The 5,870-nt window shown below is 48.4% G+C and overlaps 1 long non-coding RNA gene across 1 annotated transcript; it reads right to left on the bottom strand.

The window, feature by feature from the left end:
• Positions 1-2,909: 2,909 nt before the first annotated feature.
• Positions 2,910-3,803, bottom strand: LOC109302734. Its single transcript, XR_002098920.1, has 2 exons — positions 3,725-3,803; positions 2,910-3,520 (listed from the first exon to the last, which is right to left on the bottom strand). It is a non-coding gene; the product is annotated as an uncharacterized LOC109302734 (long non-coding RNA).
• Positions 3,804-5,870: the final 2,067 nt, after the last annotated feature.

The raw sequence follows: 5,870 nt of genomic DNA, 5'->3' as shown, positions 1-5,870 counted from the left end.
CAAGTGCCCTGTGCCTGACACCCCCCCCACAGAAGTGCCCTCCGCCCCAGTGGCCTCAGCAGCAGTGCCCTCCACAGAAGTGATGGGTGATGCTCCAACCCAATGCAGCAGCATCCACAGCTGGGAAAGCAAGAGCAATCCAGGAAGTCTCCGTGTGCAGCTAATTTCACCCCCCTTCCTCTTCTTCTCTCATGCTTTCCTTTTCTCTTTCTTTCCTGTTCTTCTCCCCTGCTTTCCCTTTCTTTCACATCCCTTCCTTCTTCTTCCCAGCCTGTTCCTGTGACCATTTCCCAGCTCTGAGCTTGTACCCACCTGCCATCCTGTTCTAAGTGGCAACTTGAACCTGTGTAAGTGGCAACGGACTTTGTAGTTGCACATCTTGGCATTCTCCTCCCTGCAAGGAGCTGGTATCCAGGATATGGGATCAGCTTTTAAATTGTTCTCAGGTGTTTCCCTCCTATCTTGCATTGTGAGCACTCGCCAATAAAATTTCTTTTCATGGCATCCACTGACTCCTGGTTTCTCTAACCAAACAGCTGCACGGTTTCCTCTCCACTGCCCCCTCCAGCACAGGCTTTCTTGAGCTGCTCCACACAAGGAAGCAACTGGAGCCTTGTGACCATGGTGCTGTATGCATGGGGCAGAGGGTAACTGCTATTGAAGCTAATGGAGAAGGAGCATCTTGCCCCATGCCCATACGGCACGGCCTCATTGAACCCATTCTCCAGGTGCAGGGCAAGGATGGCCAAGCTGTGCTGCGTGCATGGGCTGTGGCACATCATGGCAGGGCAGGAAGCTGAACAGGTGGTCAGGCAAGGGAAGGGGATTGGAGTGGCACTCGGGCAGCACACAGTGGGGGCAGTGGAGTGGTAATTTGTGGCTCACACATCAAAAAGGCTGCCCCACTGCCCCAGGGCACCTCTGCTTGTGCCTGTGCACAGACTCTCCCCCTTTTCCAGATGTTTGTTCCAGGGTTTGTGCTCAGGGATGCTCTCCCATCCCATTCTTTCTCTCAGCCATGGCTGTCAGCAGCACTGCTCTGAGCTCAGCCCATGATACAGATTGTCAGCAGGGAACATTTTGGTCCTGGTTTGGGCCTCCCACAACAGAAAGAGTGTGGGTAATTTTTCCAAAGCACTGGAAAAGGGCCAATGTGGTCCCTATTTTCAGGAAGGGGAGGATGGAGAAACTATAGGCTGGTTAGTCACGCCTCTTACCTTGGGAAAATCTTTGAAGAAATTATTAAGGATCACATTTGTGGGAGTCCAGCAGGAAAAACAATGCTAAAAGGCAACTAGCATAGGTTCATAGCAGGTAGATCCTGTCTGACTGATCTTGTTTCTTTTTATGACCAGGTCACAAAATGCTTAGACACAAGAGTCAAGGTTGATGTAATTTATTTGGATTTTAAAAAGGCCTTTGATACAGTGTCTCATCCCATTCTCATAAATAGACTAAGTGGCTTTGACATAGATGATTACACAGTCAGGTGGGTGGCAAATTGGCTTAAGGGACGCACCCAGAGAGCGGTTGTGGATGGGTCGGTATTGACCTCGAAAGATGTGGGCAGTGGGGGGTTCAGTCCTTGGACTGGTGCTGTTTGGTGTCTTCATCAGGGACCTGGACGAGGGTGTGTAGAGCACTCTGTCCAAATTTGTGGATGGTACCAAATTATGGGGCAAAATAAACACACCAGTGGGCAGGGAATGGATTTAGGAGGATTTGGACAGGCTGAAAAAGTGGGCAGAGCAGAATAGGATGCAGTTTAATAGAGTTAAGTGCAAGGTAGTGCACCTAGGGAAAAGGAATCTCCAACACACATACAGACTGGGAGATAACGTCCTAAGCAGCACAGAAGCAGAAAGGATCTCAAAGTCATAGTTAACTCTAAGGTGAACATGAGTTGTCAATGTGATGAAGCGATGAGTAAAGCTAACCACTCTCTATCGTGCATTAGCAGATGCATAATGAATAGGTCCAGGGAGGTGATACTTCCCCTCTATGTGGCACTGGTCAGGCCGCAGTTGGAGTACTACGTCCAGTTTTGGGCGCCGCACTTCAAGAGGGATGTGGACAACATGGAGAGGGTCCAGAGGAGGGCCACTCATATGGTTAGGGGCCTGCAGGTAAGGTCGTCTAAGGAGAGATTGAGGGCCATGGATTTCTTCAGTCTTCACAAGAGAAGGCTGAGAGGGGATCTAGTATTTGTCTACAAATTTGTCAGGGTGGGGACAGCAAGGAATAGGAGATGCTATGTTTACAAGGGCACCCCTTGGAGTTACTAAAAAAATGGCCACAAATTGACAGAAAGCAGACTTTGTTTGGACATCAGGAAGAACTTCTTCATGGTAAGGGTTGCCAGAATCTGGACTGGGCTTCCAAGGGAGGTGGTGCTCTTTAAGAGGACACTGGACAAACATCTGGCTGGGGTCACCTGACCCTAGTGCTCTTTCCTGCCCAGGGCAGGGGGTCAAACTGGGATTTGGCTCCCTGTCCTACAGGTCAAGGCTCCATCCAGGAGGACCATGTGTGGGACAGGGAAAGAGGGGCCAAAGGCACCAACATCCATTACCAAATGTGGGGAACAGTAAATGTTGGTGATGGGGAGAGCCAGACACGGAGAGCAGTAGGTGCCAGAGGTGATGGTGCCTGTGGCTAAGGTCCCCAGTTCTGCCTGGGAGACCAGTGCTCTGAGTTCAGCTCCTGACACAGACCCCTGAAATAGCCTTGGGTAAGACCCTCCCTCTCCCCTTGCATTCAGGTGCCCTCTGCCCCGTGCACATTGCACCGCAGTCACGAGGCTCCAGTCACTGCCTTGTGTGGAGCAGCTCAAGGGAGCCTGTGCTGGAGAGGGCGGTGGGGAGGACACTGTGGAGATGCAGGGTTAGAGACACACCAGGAGTCAGCGGTTGCCATGAAGGGACATTTTTATTGCAACTTGGTCACAATGCAAGATAGGAGGAAAACACCTGAGAATAATTCAAAAGCTGATCCCACATCCCCGCACCCAGCTCCTCCTGGAAAGGAGGATGCCAGGAGTCCAAATTACAAAGCCTGTTGCCACCTACACAGATTCAAGGCACCACTTACAACAGGATGGCAGGTGGGTACAAGAGCAGAGCTTTGAAATGGTCACAAGAACAGCCTGGGAAACCAGTGGAGAAGATGAAGGGATGTGAAAGAAGCTGCACGCAGGGACTTGCTCCCTTGCTCTTGGTTTCATGGTGGTAGATGTTGCTGCAGCGGGTTGGGGTGTCAGTCTTCACTTCTGTGGAGGGCACTTCTGCTGAGGACACTCAGGTGGTGGGCATTTCTGTGGAGGACACACCGGTGGAGGACACTTCTGGGGAGGACATACTGGAGGAGGACACTTCTGGGGAGGACAGTCCGGTGGAGGACACTTCTGGGGAGGACACACTGGTGGAGGACACTTCGTGGGAGGACACACTGGAGGAGGACACACGACCTGCTTGCACTGCTGCTGGTTTGGGTAAGACATGGTTCTTCGATTCAGAGAGACCTGGAAGTGAGAGAGAGCACAGCACCGGTGAGCAAGCACCATCCTCTCCGATGCCTCCCTTCCGTGTATCCAAGCAAAGACACAAGCAAGCAACCCAACCCTTGGGTATAACACCACGTTCCTGAATCAGCAATGCCTATAAAATAAGAGGCTAAGCTCATGCTGGCACCAAAGTGAAGCTTTCAGAATGAAAAAGAGACTTACCTGTCTCGTGAAGAGCAGTGAATGAATGAGGAGCCAAGTGGATAGGGAAGCAGTGGAAATGAGAGTGCTTTTATAGGGATTTGTGCCCTGGCTGTGCAAAGTGGCCATGCCCATCGCATGGCAGGAGGCAATGTGTAATTCCAGACCTGCCCATTAGTAACCACCTTAATTTCCTCATGTTAATCATCCTTTGCTTTTGATTGTTTCATTTCTGGAAAAGGCTCCAGACCCTTGTCATTTTTTTCCTTCCCCATGTTGAATCACGTGGAATCGAGAGCATAATTGTTCTCATTTACAGAAACAAATAACTTGCTGTTTCATTCTCCTCCAGGCTTTCAAGTCTGTATTACACCTTTTTTTGCCCTGTTACATCAGTTACACAGAAACTAGACCCTGGATGCAGTGCTGATGTGTCCTCCATTTCTAATACGGGATCTTTAGCTGCTGAGAATGACCACCCTTCACTTAAAATAAATTAATATGTAGTGTAAGACTGGAAGGGACCATCGGATCTGATGGTTGGGGAGCTGGGGCACATCACTTGTGAGGAGAGGCTGAGGAAACTGGGCTTATTTAGTCTGCAGAAGAGAAGACAAGGGGAGATTTAAGAGCAGACTCCAGTCCAGCTCCATCCTCTTTGGACCCACCCTGCAAGGAGCTGATCTCAGTGGGGGCAGATGACAGACAAGGAGCAATGGGCTCCAGTTGCAGCAACGGAAGCTGAAGTTGGATATTAGATGAACTTTCTCATGAGGAGGGTAGTAAAGCAGAGGAACAGGCTGCCCAGAGAGGTGGTGGAGTCTCCATCATTGGAGGTTTTTAAGGCTTGGCTGGGAAAAGTCTTAGCTGGCATGATCTCGTTGGGACTGGTCCTGCTTTGGAGCAGGGGGCTTGGCTAGATGCGACTCCCCGAGGTCCCTTCCAGCCTTCATTTTCTATTATTTTCGATGATTCTAAGATCATTCAGTCTGTCTTCCTGTATAATACACTCCCCTCCCCTTCACTGAACCAATATCCTGTATGTATCTGAAACAAGTTTTCCAGAAATCTTCAGCATGAATTCCTGGACCTCACAGATCCTCAGGACCCAGAAACTCAGACCCAGCCACTTTCCCTTGGTAGCTCATCCAAATAGTGTTTTGCAGTCACTGCTAGAAAAAAATGGCTTTAATTTCTAGCCATTGGTTCTTATTTGTTTCTCCATCTTCAACCCCTGGTCTGTGGTCCCTTGTAGTCTGGAAATGTCTGAATTCACTTCTCTTCTATTCAGCATTTCAAGGCACTGGACACAGCTGTGACAGCCAGTTGGGAAGCATCATTCAAGATGGATGGAGCCTTGCTTGGGTATATGGGCCTGCATGTTTAATGGGTAATTTTAGCTGGCTCTGAGCACACTGATGTCCAGTTTAGTGCCTGGGGTGAGTTCAACTGTCTTCTATATGTGTGTGAAGTAGACAAGGGAGAAAAGCAAATCCATTTTCCATCCTGAAATATTGATGCTAATTGCTTGTGATGTGGCAGCACCTAGGAGCCCCCAGTCAAAGACCAGGACTTCATTGAATAGGCATAACAAATATAGGCTACACCCCCCCCCCCCCAAAAAAGGTTAATGCCATTGAATTTTAAGATACATAACACATAATGTTGTACAAGCACCCTAAAAGTTTAATTTATCCTAGCAAGAACTAGGAAGTAAGAATAGGAGTTATGGAGACAATGTCGCTTGTGCAGAATATGGGTAGGAAAATTGTGGTTAATGATTTTATTCACTTATAAATAAAAGTACTTGATTTGGATTCACAGCTTAGGGAAGTCAAGGGGAAGTTCATTGTCTTGAGCCAGACAGTGGGTAAGCACCTTCTGAAGATGACATAATGGTGAATTTCTGGGGCAATTGTCCTATTCATTTCTCTGCTATGTTAACAATCCACCTATGCCCGTCCCTGCAATAGGAACATGTTTTCCATTTGTGGACTAGAAAAAATAATTGCCTAATTAGCATTTCATTAAGGCAAGGGTGGAGTGTAATTGATTTGTATGGGAAAAGAAATATTTAGGTGTGTAGGTGACATTGTTTCCAAATCATTGTTTAATTATGTCGTTTGCACAATAGAAGGAATTGAAGAGATTCCTTCTTGTATTATTC

Source organism: Gavialis gangeticus, unplaced genomic scaffold, assembly GCF_001723915.1.
Source record: "Gavialis gangeticus isolate Ggan-Ray unplaced genomic scaffold, GavGan_comp1, whole genome shotgun sequence".
Lineage (NCBI taxonomy): Eukaryota > Metazoa > Chordata > Crocodylia > Gavialidae > Gavialis > Gavialis gangeticus.
This window is presented reverse-complemented; position numbering and strand designations above follow the sequence as displayed.